The sequence below is a fragment of the Lemur catta genome, chromosome 3 (assembly GCF_020740605.2).
Source record: "Lemur catta isolate mLemCat1 chromosome 3, mLemCat1.pri, whole genome shotgun sequence".
NCBI classification, from domain to species: domain Eukaryota; kingdom Metazoa; phylum Chordata; class Mammalia; order Primates; family Lemuridae; genus Lemur; species Lemur catta.
Window position 1 is genome coordinate 49,012,724 of NC_059130.1, and position 22,636 is coordinate 49,035,359.

The 22,636-nt window shown below is 35.8% G+C and overlaps 1 protein-coding gene and 1 pseudogene across 2 annotated transcripts in view; one reads left to right on the forward strand and one right to left on the reverse strand.

The window, feature by feature from the left end:
* Positions 1-22,636, forward strand: part of DPYD (dihydropyrimidine dehydrogenase) — a 797,518-nt gene that overhangs the window by 164,047 nt on the left and 610,835 nt on the right. The window lies entirely within an intron of this gene.
* LOC123634145 lies at positions 7,102-8,320 on the reverse strand (annotated as a pseudogene).

Sequence of the window (22,636 nt, forward strand, 5' to 3'; positions counted from 1 at the left end):
GAGTCATAATTGGCACACTATTATTTCTACCACATTCTCTTGACCACAGCAATTTGCAACATCAGCATAAATTCAAAGAGTATGTAAAATAGACTCTACACCTTGATAAGAGTAGCTGCAAAGTCCCATTGTAAACTGTATGGATATAGGGAGGGGTCAAGAAATGGACTCACTTTGTCACCAATATATTAAAGACCACTCCTGAATTCAGTTATACATGTCTATACCAAAAGCAAAATATGTCCATTCCCAACCCAGAAGTCTAATTCAGTTCTAGCATCATGTTAATTTCAGAGTCACATAAACTACATAAAGTTCTGATGTGGCTTCTCAGAGGCGACTCCAAAAAGGGAAAGATGGGAGCTACCTAGCAGTCACTGATCCATAGTAATTCTGAAATCATGCTGGAAAAATTTTACTAAATTCCACAACTACAGAAGTAGGATATGTTTCTTCATTAAGTTCTATCTTTGTTTCCTGGAAGTAACTTCCTAGTCCTTCGTTCTCATGGCATCCTCTGGTGTTTTTGCTCCACTCTCTGTGATGCTTTTCCTAGTTTTTTGCTTGCCTTGGCTACTGCTGAGGAAATGGTCCATTTGGCACCTGAGTCATTTTCTTTGACTTATTCTTTCCCATAGAACGTTGAAGGTCCAAAGGATGTTTTGCACTTGAAACAATTTAAGTCTCTTTTATTACGGATTGGTGGCTCTTTTAGCTATGAAACTTGCTGTAAAACTTTGTAGAGTTTAAATCTGGTTACAGTCTATTCTACTGCAAAAGCCATAGTACAATTGTTTTTGAGAAATGTTTCCCTTTATACAGTTAGCCACTGCTATTTTTGAGATTTGACTTCTGTGAGACCACTCTTTTATAATTTCTAGAAGAATCTCTTTTGTTTTCTTTGCCCTCTGCTGAACACCACTTAAATCTTTCAGACGTCTTAGAAAAAGGTGCTATAGCCTCAGTCTTGATTTGATTTTAGTCTTCAACTCTCATTTTACCTTGATAATCTTTTGTCAACTATGAAGACTATAAATGAAAATTTTATTTTCCAACTCAGTAATCCTTGGCCTCTCTCTATTCTGTCAAAAATCTGCTTACAAATGGACAAGTACTTTTTTGACTCTCTCCTTATCAACATACCTTATCATACACAGTAAAACCAACTGACATTCTGAATATATAATGCTTAAAAAACGATCTTGCTAAGGTCCATGAATTCATTAGGAATATTATTCTGCTTTAAATTTACCACAGGCAACAGTTTCACATTTGCTGCACATAACTCAGGTTACCATTTTTTTCTAGCATACATAATCATTTCGTCACTTTATTCAGCCTTTTCTAATAGTTTATCTTTTCAGCTTTTGCAGCAATTATCAACCTCTGCTCATATTTTAGATTTTTGTTATGGTAGTATTACACTTGTAGATACAGTTTTTATATCAACTTGCTATTGTTGCATAACAAACCACTGCCAACCCCATGGCCTAGAGCAATGTTTATATATTACTGTTTGCAAGTCTTAAGGGTCAAGATGGGCAGTCCTACAGGTCTACACTAGGTTCAGTTGATGGTTTTCTGATGAGTTGCCACTACCTCTTCAGGAGTAAGGCTATTGAACTACTCTCCTCTTATGTCCCAAGACTAAGTGAGAGATGTGAGTTGTTGAGTAGAGATAGAATTTGGAATTCCTGGGGTGGACACACATTATTGACTACCATAGCTACTGTCTTCCACAGCTAGTTCTGTGTCTTCTGAGCTTGCACCTGAATCCCTCCTATGACCTGCATTAATGTAATAGCGGGTGGGTATGGTGATCCAATAGCCTGTCGGTAGCCTTAGCCCACAGAAATGTATTAAACACAAATTTCTGAAAATACTTTGTTGATATGTGTGTGTGTGTGTGTTAGATCGCCAAACAAGGAAACATAAGCTGCAAAAGCATTTCCTTCTCACAAACTACACAACTTCCAAAAGTTTACAGGAATAACATGTAGTTTGAAACTAAAAGTAAGAATCTTATAAGAATGAAAATGAGTGTTGGGGAACATTAAAATCTATGACTGAATAGGGTCAATGCATTTACACTTTTAAGCTATAGAAAGGATGGGTCCTCTTGATGTTTTATAACAGGAGAATACTACTGCGAAATAAATATTTAAAGAAGATTGGCTCATAGGTAGACTAGCATGGAAGAAGCAGATACAAATGTGTCAAACATGAGAAGGTTAGTTCACATAGAAATTAATCAAAGTATACTTAACCCATAACATCTCGTTGACTTATTCATTAATTCATTCAACAAACGTTTGTTCAATGTGTACACTGTTGGGCACTGTTCAAAGAATGAGAGTTATAATATGAATTAAAATTTATATTGCTTTTGAAGAACTTTCAAGTCTACAAGGAGGAGAAAACTGCATAATAAATCTCTAATATAAATAATGATACATAAAAATATGGGGAAGCCATTTGTAAATCTGCATGATAGATCAAAATAAGGTATTATAAATATTTATTCTTGGGAAAAAATGTTATTCCTAGAGTTTTAAAATTATTGTAAAGTGTAAGTTAATTATGAATAGAACTAGTTTACTTCTTTTCACATAAAATGAGAAAAATAAAAATTGGATGGAAAACTTTGTGTGAAGCTATAAAGTTAAAAGTTTATTCTTTGGCTTGAAACTGAATGGCATATACTAAAATGTATTTATTACTATTAACTCGAACATGTAATGCACCTATAATGCTGCCTTTGTGCTTAAACCAAAATAGATAGCTGTAATCTAAATCAAAATCCCATTTTAGTGTTTCAGAATTGTATAAGAATTTCTGGGTAGGGAATGAGAAAATATTAAAAAGTTCTGTGTTAGGAAGACTGAGTTATTTTACCTTAACCTGTATTTTAATTTCCTAATACTAGAATTTCATGTATTTAATTATAGAATAAATACTTTGTTTCCTTCTCCATTCAATAAGTTTCTCATTTTCTCTCTTTCCTTTCTGTACTCTTACCTCTTTTCTTATTTTCTCACTTTTTGTTTCATATTCATCCTTTCATCAGTTTCTTTTTTTCTTATTTAGTTCTTAATGGCCATTGTTTCTTCTTTCTCAATTTTTTTTACCTCTTCTTTCCAGTTTCTTGTTGTACTTTCCTCCTCTCTTTCTCATGCTTTCCTTCTTACTTCAAAAGATTTTGTCAGCAGTGTTCTGTTATTATTTTTTGAATACAGTGGTGATATCCTATTTTATGTTCATTATAAATTAATAAAATATGTAGTAGCTATTAGTACAAACAATTATGCACTGACTGGAAAAAAGAAGAAAATCCTTGAGGATGTTTTTACACACAATAAATGCATGCTAATTAGCCTGGTATGAAGCTTTACTTTCAGAGAGAAAAAAGACTCATCATGATGTTTGGATGAATATTGAAAAATCTTAATATCCTTTTTGGATTTTTAAATCTTCATTTCAGATTCCTCAGCATAAATCAGTGTAATCAAATTAATAAATCATAATGATATTTTAAAAATGCATTACCTTTTTATATGATGCATTCTACTGCTGTGCAAAACCTATTTTATTAATAATTAATAGGTAAGACTATTCAAGTCAATTTAACAAATTTGAGCTCCTACTGTATATGAGAAACTATGCTAGAGAGGAAGCATATATTATTGGATGTGATAGTCTAGCAAGGTCCTTTCCCTTTCCTATAGTGATGGAGAAGTTCAGAGAAGGGATAGGTCAATTTTGGTGAAGATAATAAAGGTAGATTGCATATGCTTTTGCCAGGAAGAAGAAAACTGAAGGGAATGATAGAAGCAAAACAAAAGTGGAAGAGAAGCTAAAGATAATTAAGAAGTCTGTATTGTGCAATTTAAAAAAGCATTAGTTGCATGTAGAGTCAGTGAATGGAAGATAAACTAGACTGTAGCTACATTAATTTGTTCATCTAACATTTATTAAGCCTCTATTATTAGCTGGGCACTCTGCTAGATATAGAATGATACAGAAAGGAATAAAATGTGGACACTGCTCTGAAACAATTTTACAATCTAGTATGGGGAGATAGATGTATAAATAAATTAGTTCATCCAAATACAGAAACAAAGAAGGTAAGACACAGTGGAGGAACTGGTCTTTTCTTTCTCAGTCAGGAATATTACAAAATGCCTTTTTGCTGAATGTTAATGGGGCTGAGTAAATATTTATGGAATAGTTAGTACATTACAGATACTTTGCTAGACTCTATAAATAATCTCCTTTGGTCCTCATAATAACTCTATGAAATAGAGGATTTTCATTGCACTTATATAGATTAAGAAAGTGATACAGCAGTTGTGACTTAACACATAATAAGTAAGTAGAAGAATCAGGATTTCAGTCCAGGTTAATTTGACTTTTAAGATAGTGCTAGTTCCACTATCATATTTCAGGAGACTGAACTTGATTTGGCAGTGTTTGGAAAATGTTATGGCTGCTATGCTTAAAACAAAATAGATACATATAGTAATTGTGAAAAAAAAAAGACAATTACAATAGGCAGGAAATACTGAGGCTCTGTGCTAGGTGAATTGGAAGGAAAGGATAAAGATAGGAATACATGTGGAGAAAGAATCTGGGACCAAGGAGGAGACGATTTACAGAATGATTTAGGATATTTAAAAAAAAAAATCTAAGCAGTTTTTACATATGGAAACTGACTTAATGAAGTCAGAGAAAAGTTGAGAAAAATAATGAGTCCCTTTCCATTTCTTCTGCCACCTATTTGTTCTTGACTTCATCATTTCTTGACAGGAATATGACAATGACCAACTACTCATCCTTATACTGCCACCAGAATTGAGTTTCTTTTTTTTTTTTTTTTTTTTATATATATATATTTTTTATTTCAGCTCATCATGGGGGTACATAAGTTTAGGTTATATACACTTTCCATGTCCCACCCATCCCCCCGAGTCAGAGTCCCAAGCGCGTCCGTTCTCATTCTCCCGACAGTGCACCTGGCACTCATCATGTAGTCATACCTCCATCCCCTCCCCCCCCCCACCTCCCCGGGTCTGCACCTTCAAGCATGACCATTCCCCAGAGGGTGTGCAACGCACTCATCATGTAGGCATACACCCATCCCCTCCCCCCACCCCCCATCCCAGTCTGATATCCAATTGGTATCCTTCCCTGATGTACATTTAGGTGATGATCAGGGAAACCAGTTTTCTGGTGAGTACATGTGATGCTTGTTTTTCCATTCTTTGGATACTTCACTTAGTATAATGGGTTCCAGCTCTCTCCAGGAGAACCAAAGAGATGTCGTATCATTGTTATTTCTTATAGCTGAGTAGTACTCCATGGTATACATATACCACAGTTTACTAATCCATTCGTGGATTGATGGGCACTTGGGTTGTTTCCACATCCTTGCGATTGTAAATTGTGCTGCTATAAACATTCGGGTACAGGTGTTTTTGTTAAAGAATGACTTTTGTTCTTCTGGGTATATGCCCAATAATGGGATTGCTGGATCAAATGGTAGGTCTACTTGAATCTGTTTAAGGTATCTCCATATTGCTTTCCATAGGGGTTGCACTAGTTTGCATTCCCACCAGCAGTGTATGAGTGTTCCTGTCTCTCCGCATCCACGCCAACATGTGTTGTTTTGGGATTTTTTGATAAAGGCCATTCTCACTGGAGTTAAGTGGTATCTCATTGTGGTTTTGATTTGCATTTCCCTGATGATTAGGGATGTTGAGCATTTTTTGATATGTTTTTTGGCCATTCTTATGTCTTCTTTTGAAAAATTTCTATTCATGTCCTTTGCCCATTTTTTGATAGGATTGTTTGATTTTTTCCTGCTGATTTTCCTGAGTTCTAAATAGATTCTTGTTATCAGTCTTTTATCTGATGTGTAGTATGCGAAAATTTTTTCCCATTCTGTAGGCTGTCTGTTTATTTTCATGACTATTTCTTTGGCTGTGCAGAAGCTTTTTAATTTAATCAGGTCCCAGTCGTTTATTTTTGTTGTTGCTGCGATTGCCTTAGGGGTTTTCTTCATAAATTCTTTGCCTAGACCAATGTCTGTAAGAGTCTTTCCTACATTTTCTTCTAGAATTCTAATTGTTTCCCATTTAAGGTTTAAATCTGTTATCCACCGTGATTTAATTTTCTAAAGCATCTCCTGAATAATAGCTTTGATGAATTCCCACTATCTGTACAACAACGCCTAAGCTTCTTATCCTAGGAGTTTAGGATAAGTGTGTTAATCTCATCACTCTGTGCTGCATTTTAAATGAATTCTCCAGTATCATATTGCAGTTCACTAAATTTCTCTCTGACTGTATCATCTCTTGAATCTATCCTATTATTATTGTTTTTTATTTCAATGACAGACTTTTCTATTTCCAGAATTCTGTTTGTTTTTTTTAAATACCCTCCCATTTCTCTTTCATTTCTGCTTGCTTTGTTTCATATATTTTTATTTTGTTTTTAAGAAATGGTATTCACTCCTTTCTTTTCTTTTATTATGAGGATTGTAAAGAGTAATTTTATTTTGGGGGGATCAGGAGTTAAATTTTTATTTCAAAAGCTTGGATAGCTTCAATATCCAGGTCATGGCAAAATCAGGACACATGTACAATACCTTGCATTAGATTCCCAAAAGATACCAAAAAATACAGCAAAATTAACACTTCCATTACAGGAAATGTATGACACAAATAATATAAAATTAAAAAGTGAAAAAAAGGTGACACTGCTTTCCTAAAATACAGTTTACGCTTTACAACCAGGGTCCACAGGTCCAGGCTGCAGAGCGGCAGCGGGAAGTAGGCCCTCCAATTTGGTTCTGGGTGACCTGGTAATAATATCAGTTCATAATGCCGCTCTGGTCTCTGAGACACTACACACTGCCTAAAACAACTATAGCTCTGGAAATAGTAAACAGGAGAGTGATTTCCAGGGGGGAAGTTTTAAATAAGTTGCACATGGGAAAGGCCATAGAAAGTTTGCTAAGTTAAATTTGGTGGGTAATTGTTTGTGTTCACTCCATATCCAAACACATGTGCGGTCAGTCAGACCATGGCTCCTGCTGCCGCCTCAGTGTGGCTTGTAGTTATTCTGTTGGCCACCATATCGCTGGCTATTGCCCTGGTTTGTACTACCCTGACCTCCGCCGCCGCTGCTGCCTCAGGTCCCCAGTTGTGGTTTCCACAGCCCCCACAGCCATACTGCTGCTGCTGATAGACCTCTTTAGGCTGGGCCACCTCTGTTTCACACTTGCTTCCACTGATAGTATGGAACTGTTTTCCCAGAACCTTCTTCACAGGTTCTTCTTAGAGGTGATAAACACAAAAACCTCATCTCTTGTTCAACTTTGGATTCATTGGAAGCTCAATGACCTCGATGTCCCCAAACTCTCCAAAGTATTCCCTGATCTTTTCCTCAGTAGCTTCAGGATTCAAACCTCTCACAAAGATTTTGTTCACCAGGTCCTTCTTCATAGCCATGGCCTTTTTAGGTTCAATGACATGGCCATCCAGCCTGTGTTCCTTCTGGCCTAGGACCTTCTCCACATTGGCTGCAACTTTGAAGAGGATAAATCCGAACCCTCTGACCATCCAGTGTTGGGATCCATTTTTTATTTTTCAGTCAAGGACCTGTTCAAATTTAGTAAAATAGTCTTCTGAATCTTTTTGCTGGTATCCCAACTCAGGCCACCGACAAACGTGTTCCTGTGGCCTCCACCTTCTTGCTGGCGTTGATCTGGCCCCTCTCGACGCCATTCAGATTCCCACTCGGGTGCCGCGATCCCGCCTCCCGCCCCGCCGCGTCCCCAGTGCCAGCCCCAGCCGGCGACTCGCTCTCGGCCGCCTCCTGTCGCTTCTCAGCGGCGCCCGTCCTCTCCACGGGCTGCTCCTCACCCGCTTCCAACACGCGAGGCCTAGGTGAGGAGGCTGCTCGCCGCCAATGACGCCACGGGGCTCGCTCTTCCCTCCCGTTGGGGAAGGCGCCGCGCGGTTCAGCCCTGCTGGAACTTGCGGTGCTGGGGCCTCACCTCGTCCGCCCATGGTCTCACCGGCTCCGCCTCCATGGCCGCCGCCGCCACACGGAACCCCCCGACCGTAAGGACCCTAAGGCCAGCTCCGGCCCATGCGGTGCCACCACCTTATAAACAGTAATTTTAAAGAAATTTTCGCATTGCTTTATTATTTTAACTTTGTAATAAATTCAGTTGCTTATTACTGGCAGTCTTTTTGGTGTTAAGTTTTCCTTGTATCATTTTAGAAATCTTGTGCATTCCTGCATCTTGAGTCATTGTTGTACCTACTTGTTTTTCTGTTGATTAGCTCTCCCCCTCCTATCTAACACCTCCATGATTGCCTCAACGTGGACCTCAAGGCACCTGATCTACAATCACGTCTTACAGTGGTGGCTCTGGGAGTAATCCCATATTAATAATACTGTGTTGATGTTGTATCTGTAGAAACCACACAAGGGTGTCTTGGCTTGCATCTTAGACTAAAGCCACATCTGTTGGTGTCTTCCTTTCTCTTTGGTATACAGCTTTATATGTCATTATCCAAATTCGCACAACTTTCACTGTTGTTCCGGCCCTTTACATGGGAAGGGCAGTGCCACTCAGATGACCCATGATTTTAAGCAGGAAGTTTTACTGCAGTTCCCCACCCCTCAGGTCGGGGGCACTTTTGGATCAGTTATAACAGAGGAATTGATTCTTGGCTGTCTCTGATTGTTTCAGAAGCTGGGGCCCTTCAGGCCTGTAGATTCAGTTCTGCTTGCTGCCCTGTGTTTCTGTTTCTCTTCTGGTCTACTGAAGTATCTCAGTTGTTCTTTAGGTTGCCTTTGTACTTTAACATTACAGTTGTCTCCCAGCACCCCCAGTGAATACCAAAATCAGCAGATGCTCAAGTACTTGGTATAAAATGGTGTAGTGTTTGCATATAACCTACATACATTATACGATAAATATCTTTAAATTTATCTCTAGATTACTTATAATACCTAATATAATGTAAATGCTATGTAAATAGTCATTATGCTGTATTGTATTTTTAATTGGTATTTGTATTTCATTATTTTTTATTTTTTAAATTTATGTTTAAATATTTTAATTTGTGGCTGAAACTACAGATGCAAAACTCACGGATATGGAGGGCCAGCTATATATGGGGGTGAATGTGTGTGAAAGAGGGAGAGATTCTAGTATGGCTGTGTATTTGGAATAAAGATGGGCTTCTCATAAAAATTTTACAGTATCATTTTAACCAAAATTCTTAGAGAATTAGTAAAACTAAATTCCAATTCAGGCTTGATTTCTAACCTTTTCTTTCCAGCTACCCTCTCCCAGGTATCTGTTATCCTAACTCTCCTGAAGAACAGAGATTTTCCATGAATACATTATATGCTTTAAAGTTTCATGCGTGTGTTCCTTGTGCTGCATCCACCTAGATACCTCCTTCCATTCTGTCAAAGTCATTGTTCTTTAAGACCCATCTCAAAAATTACTTTCCATGCAACACCTCTCTTGATTCTCCCCTCTAGAGAAGTTATCACTCCTTTTTTATGCTAGTAGAACATTTTGCATACACTGAATGAAATAGCAGCATGTCTTTTCAAATATTAATAGTATCTTAATTTAGGAATGTTAGCTTAGTACAAAAATGCATAAAATATTATAGAAGGTGGCAGTAAAATGTAATATTTGTGTGTCTTACAAATATTCATCTAAAACGAAGCACAGTTGTAAAGAAAATCAGTATTTAGTGGTTTCTACAGAATATTAAACAAACATGTACTTATCTTCTAAGAGAAATATTTCAATGTTTAGTTAAATGCTCCTTTCCACTGTTACCTATAACTTGATGGCTAGCAGGGAAAGGAAATATCAAAGATAGTTATGAGGGTAGAAGAAGCCATATGATAAATTTGTTAGATTAGCTAAGAGTAAGGGAGAATAATATTAAAAGCCAAATGGGCAGTGAAAACTCAAAAGCCAGGATTTTAGCAATTTTAAGAAACAGAGTAGAAACAGCGAGGGATATAAGACAATAGGAGTAAGAAAATCTGACCTAATGATTAGTTAACTGATGTTTTAGCACATTAGGAAATTTAGTGAACTATTTCTGAATACCAACTCAGCAAAAATTTTTATCTGTGGAGTGCAGTAACACTGCCTTATAGACCAGGAAGCAAGTAAGCAAAACACAAAGCCAGAAGATTTAACCCCACAGAGGTTATGCCATAGGTAAAGTGTTGGTAGAATGTGTGTGATCACCAGCAAACTTCAATGTGTAAGTGACTAGATAACCATGTCTTGAATAGCTACTTATACTTCTGCTCCAGCACTTGTGTAGATTATTGGATTCACGTGATTCTAAGGTAGGTATTATCTCGTTCCCCAGATGAAAAAAGTTAGATATAGAAATATTAGGTGGCTTAGCCAAGACTTACAGCCTCCAAGTAGCAGTGACAGGTAATGAACTCATATTTTCTGGCCCCAGACCCAGTGTTTTTTAGTTATTCTGACACTTTCTAGAAAGGAGCTTGATGTTTTCTGTGCAGGAGGCTAAAATGATATAATGTGGACAAAAATAAACAAGAAATTTCTGACTGCAGAGAAGGTAGAGGAGGTCAGTTCCTGATGCTCAAAAATGAACTTAAATAACTCTCTTAAGGATGCATTCCAAAATTTTACTAATCAGACTGCCAAGAAATACAGGATGGGGAAATTGGAAAGATTCTATATCCTCATCACTTAATGTAGCCAAATATTTTAGACCAGATCAGGGTTGTCAAATATTTTACCATTTTTACTGCTGTGGGTTGGATTTCGTTCAAATTCTTTACATTCTTTTTAAAATAAGAATTTCATTGTTAATGAAATTCTAGGAGAGACCTGTTAGGTTCAAACTAATTTATTGAGAGATTAAGTTCTCTCATTTAAAGAAAATATTCAGAGTTTAAAATTTTGGTGATTCTTTGTGAAATTTCCCCCAAAATGAAAATCATATTTTAAATTTTTTTATTCTCATAATCTCATAACATTTTGACACATGGGAGGAGGAGATGAAGATATGGCTGTTGTGTGTTGGAAGACACTTTAGAGACCACCTGATCATACACCCATTTCTCATAGATAAGAAAACTAAGACCTAATTAATTAGGCCTCATTTAACTGGGCTTAAAGAATTTGTTCAAGGTTACATAATGTGTTAATAACAGAATAGAAGCCAAAAAGCACTATTTGTCCAGTGCCCTGTCAATGCAGAGGGGCGATTATGGATTAGATTATGTAATTTGTCTTTCCTTGAGAGTTTTTTTTTAGGTGTCTTTGACTGCTTTATGACTGAATCACTTTGTGATGGGAGATGTCTATAAATGAGATAATCAGTCAGGGGCAAGCATTCCTTTTTCTTGAGCAATGTATATTATGGGAATTCAGTAGTGCAGACAAAAGAAATGGTTAGTGCCAAGCTGCCTTATTGGATATTCATTTGGTAATAGTGTGTAGAAAATCATGATGATTTTTTCCTAAAGAGATTGTACAATTTACATCTCTTTGGATCCACAGTGAAACTTTCTAAATATTATAAATACTTCCTCTGGAAGCAGATATATGTAAGATGCCTGTTTTTCAAGTTAGCTACATCATAAATGTTTTATATACTGTATTTAATACTGAATTATAGCTCTCTAAATTACTTTTAAATATATGAAAAGGGGAAAGTCTTAACAAGGCAAAAATATTCCTATTTGTAGTAATGGGAAGTAAATTACCTTGTAAAAATTTTAATTTTCCCAAGATAGGAATAATACAAACCCTCAAAAACCCATTGGACAGTCATCTTTATTATTATTATTATCATTAATTTATTCAACAAGCATTTGTTGAGCACCTGGTGTGCTTAGCTGGTGAAAATCCAAGATGTTATAACCTGGCAGGCTCCTTGCTCTTGTCAACCTCCCTGGCCTCGTATCCTGCTTCAGTAACCAGGGCCTTCTTTCAAAGCTTGGAAATGCTGAGCCTCCTGCCATCTCATGGCATTTGCACATCTCTTCTGCTTCCTGCACTCATTTCTTCACCCTGATTAACTCCTGATCACCCTGGACATGGCGGGATGACTTCCTTGACCCCCTGATTCCACTGTGCTATGCTGTCATAAATTTATCTTAGTCTGTAATGAAATATTTGTTTGTTCATTCGTTTGTTTAACCATAAGCTATAGAAAGAAAGAATCTGTCTGTTTTATATGCCAGCATGTTCCCATGGCCTTGCACCTAAGATGTCCTCAAACAATATTTGTTGAATGAATGAATGAATGTCCTCCTGGGACCTATCAATCAGGCTGCTAGGATGCTTCAGAAAATAATTATATTATAGTTTGAAAAATGTGGTGATACAAAGAAGGAAATTAAAAAGCTTTAAGAGGAGTGGGGCAGGGGGAGTTGAGCAGTGCTTCTCAAGCAGAGATGACACCTAATGCTGCCTCCTGAAGGATGCCCAGGAACCTGCCAGATAGGGAGTGGGAGTGAGCAGCCACACATTTTGTATTGAAGGAAAAATGAGAGCAAAGGCAGGAAAATTGAAAGAATACAGCATGTTTAACTAAAAGTACTGCTTTTGTATTAGCATTACCAAAATCAATACTGTACTGTCGTCTTATATATAGAACTTTAACAACACCTCTTCAATAAAAAAGGATTTATGCACCCACTATACTGGGAGAACAGATTAATATCTTCCTAGCTTGCAAAGCAATTTCCTCTCAGTGGGGTTGTTCCGAAAAGTTCACCTTAAAAAAATATCAAGAAGGGAGCAGGTGAGAAATTTCACAGCTTAATGAAAAGGTGGCACATAAGAAAAATTTATTCTCTAAGATTATTTTTAAGAGAGTTTCTCTTATTTCTCTTTCTGTTTAATTAAAGTAGAAAATTTATATGTTGTCTCATCACATGAAATGCATTCATGTGTTGGAGAAATATCCATTTTAGAAATGAGAACTAAAGGAGGAGAAAAATTATACCTCCACCAGAGAGCTTCCCTTGACAAAGAGAGATTCACTGGCCTCCCTGCCTACTCCCACCACCCTGGGCTTCAATACCTCTTTTTGTTGTTGACATATAAATTTGCCTAAACTACCCAAATACAGAATTGATTACTGAGGCAGTCTCGTCAAAGCCATTAATAATGAACTATAAAAGAGGTCACTTGTAGAAATAATGATTACTAAGTCATTAATTAATGTAACTCATCATGCTAGTGGGGTGTCTATAGAAATCAGCTTATATTTGGTTTTTCAGTGTGGCTGCTGCTATCATTGTAAACCTTATGAATGCACATGGTCTTACACGTTTTATTCTTATGATCTCTTATGTTTACACATTTTATGTTTATTCAAAATGACACCATTTTGCTTCTTTGTTCTTCAAACCCCCTCAAATCAGTTTGGAAGGTTAAGGTATTTTTGATCATGTTTTTTAGTTAACATTTATTGAACAGTTACTATAAACATGATATTGTTTTTGGTGCTCATTATAATTATTTCACTTATTTTCACAGTAACATATGTGGTAGTCATTGCTTTATAGTTTTTACCATAACACTTTGCTTTCTATTAGCTGTTGAAAGACAGTGCTCATTTCCTGCATTATATTCTCCATTGTTCCTAGATTATAATACAAATGATTGACAATAATGATTTACATTATTGAACACTTACTATATAGTGGGCACAGTTCTGAATATTTCACACCTATTATTTGTTTAATCCCACCATAATGGTATGATGTCTGGACTATGACTAGCAACTTAGATGAAAAAACTGGGCACAAACATTTTAAATAACTTTCTCAAGATCACAAAGTTAGTAATGGAACTGGATACAAATGTGAAATCCATTAAACTATATTGCCTTTAATGGTATTGTATTGTGGTAAGTATCTAATGGGTAGCATACGGATAAAAGAAGAGAGATCAGTTAAAAGAAAGGATGATTGGTTTGCAGTGGGAGTGAATTAAAAGTAATTAGGCAGAGAGCTCTGTGAAGCCAATTCACTGTACACTGGTTACAAACTTGTCTGGTGACATAGAACACACTTATAAAGCAGGTTTATTACTTACAGACAGGGACAACAGAAGCCCACTGATTGTGAGCCAGTCCTTCAAGCCTCAGGAAAGCTGCCCAGGGTTGGAAGATATCTGTACTGTGCGTGTCTCACTTGCATCGCAGCTGAGGGACCCCGGAAAGCAGCCTGTCTTTGAATTTGTACCACTGGGTCACAGGACTCACTAGGCTAATGTGTTGAAGGACACCCTGTTTCCAGGGGGACTACAGTGGAACTTGGGATGTCCCAGCCAGTCCCTCATTATCTCAGGATGTTGCATTCCCAGTGTATATATTCTTGAGAACTACAAACAAGAAAGGAGGGAGAACTGGCTTAGTCCAAGGCCATCCAGAGAACTGCCCTGCAAGCTGTATGCCACTTCCAGTAGGATAGTAACAAATGCTTCCAGTTCCTCACATTCTGTATCTTCCTCAAGCCCTGGGTTACTTGGCTTGTCCACAAGACGTACGCATGTGCACATATCACATATACACACACTCTGAAGAAACATCTATACCGCATTCATTCAGTCAACAGAATGGTTTAAGTGAACAGTCATTGTGTCTTTAGCATTATACTAGGCCTTGAATATAGAGGAGTGAGCAGTTGAGTGAATCTCTTTTCTATTTTTTTATTTTTTATTTATTTATTTTTATTAGCAGCAGTGGCAGCCGAGGTACAGCCCTGGCTGCCTCTGCCTAATCTCTAAACTTGGATTTGTATTGAGGGGGAAAGTATGTGCACTCTGTATCTTTCATCTCTCTACCACCACACTTCCACATAATCTGAGGATGAGCATTTATATGTGTGATTCCACTGCTGTGAGCTTCTTGGGGGCAAAACCTGTACCTTATTCCTCTCAGTATCTCTAGCACCTAACAAAATTTTCAGAAAATTGTAAATGCTCTATAGATATTTGTTTATTGAATGAAGGATGGAAGAAAGGAAAGAATGAAGGAACAATGGAAATAATGTGTTAAGAGTCCATGGACCACAAACATATCTAAGTTCTATTACCTTCACTCAAATTCTTTATTAAGCTTTCTTAAATTTTATGCAGCATGTAACACACTGTCACAGCATTGTCAGTGCTCTTATGCATTTTATTAGGAGCAGAGTTGATGGAATTTTCCATTTTTACAAAATACATATTATTTGCACTTAGCTTTCTATTTTCCTGTTTTTAGACTTTAAATCATATTACGTTGTAGGCAGCTAATTTTAATGACTTTGTTCAAGATATTATTTCTGAACTTTATGTCCTTTAGCTTCTAGGCTAATTTTCTCAAAAAATCTTCTGTTAATCATCAGATCATCTTCATATTTGTTCATTTTCCAAGCAGTGTCATTGCCTGAAATCTTGTTCCACCTTAAGATATGAATTAAATTGAGAAGATCAAACATTTATATTTTTATCTGTTTTTCACTCATATTCATTAATTTCCTAAAATTTCTACATATTCTTCATGTGCAATATCAACATTGATTTTTAGACATTAAACTCCTGAGAACAGAAATTTATTTGTCCCAGTATATAAAGTTCCAAATGCTGGGGAGGGACATAATTAGTTTAGGGTAAGTCATGATAACAGATGTTGAATTCACATTTTTTATTTAATTTGTTATGCCTCATATTTCTGATATTTCTAAACATTGATTCTAATTGTTTTTATTTTTGTCTGTCTAGTATTTGTACTGCAAAGACTGATCTTACTGATTTGTGTAGGTAAATTATATATGAGAAAATGCTTTGTAAATAGTAACATGATGTGCAAGTATTATTGCTGAGCTCCTTGTAAGTAAACGAAGAGTTTTTGTTAGCTTGCTTTTTAAATCAGCCATCTATGAAATATATTAATATTACATGGTAATAACTGTGACGTGCATGGTTTTAATATATTATTTCATAAAACTTCTTCAAGATTTCTGGGATTACTGGCTATCATTATGGGAAGTATTGTAAAAAATGAAATAATGATATCCACAGGCTGGGCTTTAGACTAAGTCAAACCTGAATAGGAATCTTGAATCTGGCTTTCACAACTGTGAGGAAAGCTCTGATGTCACCACATACACTGTTAGGATGTTAGAATAAAGGAAAAACGGCAGAGAAGAGCAGGAATCACAGACCTTTAGGAGATCTTTATTAACCACTTGATGATCAGTAGGACCATAGAAATAAGCAATAAAATATTTCAAACCTAAATCAGTGAAGGAAATTTTGTCCCTTAGTATCTTTATCTCTAACATGAGAATAACAACAGTATCTAATTCATCAGGTTTTCATAAAGATGGAATGAGTTAATATTTATGTCTACCTCATTGAGTGATTATGAAGATTGAGTTAACATTTATAAAACATAGAAAAATGCTAGCATATAGTAAACCCTTATATAAGTATTTATTAAATAAATGAAACTAACTACAATTATTTTGTTATAAGTGTGTATTATTTATGTAAGTTCAAAGAACAATTATAAAACAACTGTTTCTTCCCAAACATTTGATGCAATAACTGGATATTGCCAAAATTATGGCTGTCTTTTTCATCTGATTTCAAATTAATCTATTTCCAAGTAAACTAACCCAAAGACAAAGAAACCCAACCATTTTCTCCCTGGAGGAGGAAATAGAAGAGAGACCAGAAAAGTGAATCAGCTGTTGCAGTACAATGTGATAATTGTTTTGATAAAGGAACCCACAGTGTGGTATGAGAAACCAAAATGGCTCCAGGAGATAGAGCCAGGAGGCTCCACTGGAGCCACTTGAGCTGAGTTCTGAAGGAAACTTGAAGTGTGGCTCTTCAGGAAAGGGAAGAGTATGTTGGAATGCTCAAAGGTTGAACATGACTTAACTGGTTCATGAAATTGTGAGCAGAGTTCTAGTGTGGGGTAGGTGTTGCAGCTGGAGCTGTAGGAATGAAAAAGGGTAGGAGCTAAGGCTCAGAGATCATCTTTTGTAGCAATTCTTCCTTTAAGCAGGAGACTTCCATGATCAGAAGTTTTAAAAAAATCACAAGGATAACACTTTAAAAAAATATTTGTGCTGAATAAATTTTTCTTTTACTTGGATAATCAACATAGATTTAGCTAAGTAAAGTGAGTGAATGTTTAAATGTAAACTTTATTTAAATTAAGTATGTTTGTGAAGTAGGTTTACTTATTATTTTTGAAAAAGGAGAGTGGCATAATTTTTACAGTGTAAAACTGTTAAATAAACCTATATGGATTCCATGCATGAAAATTAACAGCTGCAAGAGGAAGAACATCCAGATCTGGCCATTGCTCTCCAAATGTGTTATTTCAACCTCTAAAATATTTGCAATCATTGTTGAACTTTTAAAGAAAAAAAGCTACATGCAAAAAAACTCTTTTGAAAGCCTTTTACATGAATTGAGTTCAGTGTATTAAGCACCATCTTCTAAGTAAGTTTCAGTAAGTCCTCCCCTTCACCAGCACAGAACTTAGAACATAGTAGGTCTTTAATAAATAATTTTGAGTTGAATTATTCCTGTTACTCTATTATACCAAGAGAACTAAGATATGGGAAAATATGTTTATTCCTAAATTTTATTTTATTTATTTTTTGAGGCAGAGTCTCACTTTGTTGCCTCGACCAGAGAGCAGTGGCATCATCACGGCTCACTGCAACCTCGGTCTCCTGGGCTCAAGTGGTCCTTCAGCCTCCAGAGCAGCTGGGACCACAGGTGTGCACCACCATGCCCAGCTAATTTTTCTATTTTTTGTAAAGATGGAACCTTGCTCTCTTGCTCTGGCTAATCATGAACTCCTGGCCTGAACTGGTCCTCCCACCTTGGCCTCCTAAAGTGCTAGGATTACATGCATGAGCCACTGCGCCTGGCCTGTTCCTAAATTTTATTATTGGTAAATGCTATCTTTTAATTTTAAGGCCAAGAATTTTCTTTTCTGTTGTTTTAACTTAATGAGACCCTCACTCACTATTTCTTTGATTAGACTCGACTCTTTGTTTTGTTAGCTTTTTCAGCCACCAACCACGCAGTACAGTTATCCCTCAGTATAAGCAGGGGATTGGTTCCAGGATTCCACATGTACCAAAAGCTGCATCACATAGTCAGCCCTGTCTGTATGCAGGTTTTTCATCCTGTGAGTGCTGTATTTTAAAAATCTGTATATAACTAGATCCAAGCAGTTCAAACCTATGTTGTTCAAGGGTCAGCTGTATATTCCATTGTGGTCATCTATTAAAACTCTTAACTGTATCCTATGTAAGCCTTTGGAAGGTTTTTGAGAGAGGAAAAAAATATATGGGTTTGCTTTTGCCTGCTCCCTTCATATGATCAGTGTAAAAAATAAAATTACCCAGGATAGCGTGATTTTAGCTGACAATCAACACTTATGCCTTGTTTTTTAAATTACGTAAGTTATACTTATTCATTGAAAAAAATGCAAAAAATATAGCACTGTAGAAAGTAAAATCTATCCCAATCCACATACCTTTAAGTAGGTTTGCATGTTTGCTCAGATATTATTTTTTTATAATCAACATTTCCATATATATAGGAATTATATAGGAATAAACAACCTATTTTATTTATGGATTAAACCATTGACTTTTTCATATCTTTAATAGAAATGAGATTTAAAACTGTATATTACTATTACTATTACAATTACATCATTTCTGAAATTACTTGAAAATAAGTCATAAAAAATAGACCTTTTTAAGTTTTGAAATTTTCTAAAAAGTTTACTTCTAGGGCATCTATAACTAATATATATTACTTTCTTTTGTCTTCACTGATACTAAGATAAAAATACAAGAGGTGTTTCAAAATTTGAAAAGATAATTTTCACAGCATATGAATATGCTACAAAAAATAATGTCTCCAGTTTTACAAAAATGAGCGGAGTGGAAAGTTGCAAATTTCATGTGCTTCTGGATATCAAGATTTGCGGTCATCTTGGTATCTTTTAAACCTTTTAAGTTTTAAACCTTAAACCTTGGTACCTTTTAAACACAAATTTTAAACTCAACCAAGCTGCGATAAGTGGAATGGTTACTGTTTATACTGTGGTATATTTTTGATTACAGCAGACAATGCTTTCTTTTCCAGTCGTCTTTGAGAATAAAGGAAAAAAAATCTTCAGATGCAATGGTTTTGTGTAGCATCTTGTCTATCATGTTTTGTAAATACTGGAGAAGCTTTGACCAATTTGACCTAGAGATGGAATGTAACTTTGCTTACAAAAATTGCTATTAAACTCCTGCTTAAGGTGTTCTAATTTTCTGTGAGCACTCTAAAAGTGAAAAATAAATGTGAACAAAATGTAAAAAAAAAAAAATATTTTTTCTATGAACCCTGGAAGGATTTTTGATATAAAGCAAAGAATTTATGACACTACTGGGAACTAGTTCAGGTGAAATAAGATTATTGAATAGTAGGAAAGCTATAATAAAACTGTTAGTACTGTCACGCAGTTCCTTCTAAGGTCTGAAAGGATAAAAAGTATATTGAGCATCATGTAGCAGCTGTCTAGAATGTGAAGGGGACCACAGTTGGGGTGAGCAACAATACGCTCGTTTGAAAAAATTATATATGGCTTGTAGTTAAATTAAAAGTGGTAGATTGGACTAGAAAATGTATTATGAGGCTCAGGCTTTTTAAAGTGCCCACATGCTAACTAAATGTGTAATTGATCTTTATTGTGAGTATGTGTTGTTTCATATAAACTTATATGAATTACTAAATTAAACTTCATATAAACTTATTCAAATTAAAATGGTATATAAAGTGTAGATATATCCTTAATTATGAATACTTACCTAAAGAAAGACTATATTTGTACATGGACAGCATATTTTCTCAGGGGATATTGCTATACCCTGGAAAGTAACAAATACCTTTTTACTGTCTCACCAGGTGGCAGCAATAGAAAAGGGGAAGTGAGAAATAGGCCTAACACGAGCATTGAAAACAGAAGAGCTAGGAGATAATGTGTCGATCAGTAATGAAGGAAAGCCTCTTTTATCACATAAATTCTCATCTTTACTAGTTTCATCCTTCAGATACTTGTTTAAACAAATATATACATAATAAAGATCAGTCACTTTTTAATTTAGGATGTGGCCGTTTTCAAAAGTATAAACTTCATAGTATGGTGTGCAGTCCAATCTATCATCTTTTATGATTTTTAGAAGGAGATTATTTTTACATCATACTATTACCATGAGGAAACAACCAGAAGCCTTGAGAAGAAAGGATTCCATATATAGTACACTGTAATTAGCACTGGATCACTGATGAGATTGACATGTATTTTTGTGGTTTCATTCCTGAAGTAGTGTAGTGGCTAACTGAGGACTTTTTCATAAACATAGATGAGCACCTATATATGTGCCAGCTACTAGCATAGGCACTGAGAGCTAAACATGAATTATAGTCTTTGTCCTGGATGAACCCAAGATCTGTTTATTTATTTTTTTTTAGTGGAATGCACTAGACAATAATTTCTTTTCTCTGTATCCTTTTCATTCATTAATTCATTCCACATTACAGTTAAAAATTACATGGTGTAGTGGTAGCTGCAGTGTGGAATAAAGAGAAGAACTATGTATGCATTCATAGCTTGCTCTCAGTAGTAAGCTCTCATATACTCATCTGTCTCTACATGGTCAAATCCTACTTGTCCTTCAACCTTCAGCGTATTTCTCTAAGAAGGCTTCTGTGTTTCTCCTGAGATTAAAATAACTTTTACTTCTTCTGAAATTGCATACGGAGAAAAATGAACACTTAAAGCATATGTATATGTTTTTGAGATGTTTACTATGTTTAGTATATGTAAATAACTGAAATATTATTCTGTGATTCTTCACTAATTCCTTCCACATTAAAGAAGAAAAAGCAACATATAACTTGCAGAATATTTTGAGGGCTATAGAGAATACCAGTTGAGTTACTAAAGAAGTACATACTATTTAGTATAAGCATATAATTTTTAAACACTATCACAACAAACTTCTGATGTATAAATTATTATCTTCATTTGCATATGAGAAAATTCATGCCCAGAGAGGTAAGGTGATTTGCCTAAAGTCTTAAAAGTAGTAAAGTGAAGTCAGGAGTTAAATATGGGCAATCAAGCACCAGGGCCTGTACACTGTGCTGTTCTATCTGAGTTAATACATTTGAAGGCTTTGGATGAGCAAGCATATTAGAGCATTTAATTAACAGTAGTATATACCTAGTCTGGGTAAATGCGCACACACACACACACACACACACACACACACACTGTATAGCAGTGGTCCCAACCTTTTTGGCACCGGGGCCCAATTACATGGAAGATAATTTTTCCATGGACTGGGTGGTAGTGGGGGCGTAGGGGCACGGAGCTCAAGTATCAGTGCCCTGTCCAGTTCCTAACAGGCTGCGGACCGATATGGGGCCGTGGTCTGGGGTTTGGGGACCACAGTTGTATAGCGTTCGTATATGCTATGTACTATCTGACTTGCTTATGCTGGCTGTGTTTAGTATAGCCAGATCTTACAGAGAACCTTATTTTAGGTACATGGCTTATCACTCTCTCATTACTACAAGAAAGAGGAAACTCTTTATCTTCCTTATGAATTTAGCCATCTTCCTCAATTCCTTTAAATATATACGCTCAATCCCCACCATCTTTAATGTGGATAAAAAATGGCCTCTTAGGAGAGGGTTTCTAACAAGACCATCCAGGACATAAAGCTGAGTTTTTATCTGTGGTACTTTCTGGTTTTCTTGATTAAAGTGTACCTCTGTTGTAGCTAGTGGTGACAGGTGTCAAATTATATCAGGTGTTTAAGGCCTAGATATCTATTGGGCAGAAAAAACATTTAATAAATACATTTATGTATTTTTCTGTATTCATTGTCTTTACTTTGACTGTTACTGTATTATTGATATATTACAAAACTGGTAAATACTTAATATTTAATTACTTTTAATAGTTGCAAAGTAATAACTTATTTTGTTCCATTTTAACAATTCAGTTTATGAATTATGATCTTACACTTTTTAAATAAATTTCTAACAGAGAGAAAGAAGCTGGAAACAGGACACTTTTCCTTTGCTACTACAACCTACAGTAACCTCATTCTACCCCATAATTCTCAGCATAATTATCAGTACCATCCTTTTGGCAAAAACAAACAAACAATTTTCTTTTGGCCTCTTGGTCATTACTGTTTGGTGCTATTTTTTAAATCTTGTTGTATTATGTAATATTTATATTTCCAATATCTTAGAGCCCCAGTAGATTCAGAAGACTTTAAGTACTGACCTTACTTTCTTTATATGAGCTCTGTTCTCTTTTTACACCTAAATATTTCTATCTGTGCTATATTAATGATGTATGTCTGTTTTCTTCCAATGAATCTTCCTGCAGTTATTAATGTACACTGATAACATCACATCCTTCTTGTTCTACGTCTGTACACTAAAAACTTATTTTCAAGTCTTTTCTTCCCTTTCCAAATCTCTTTGAGG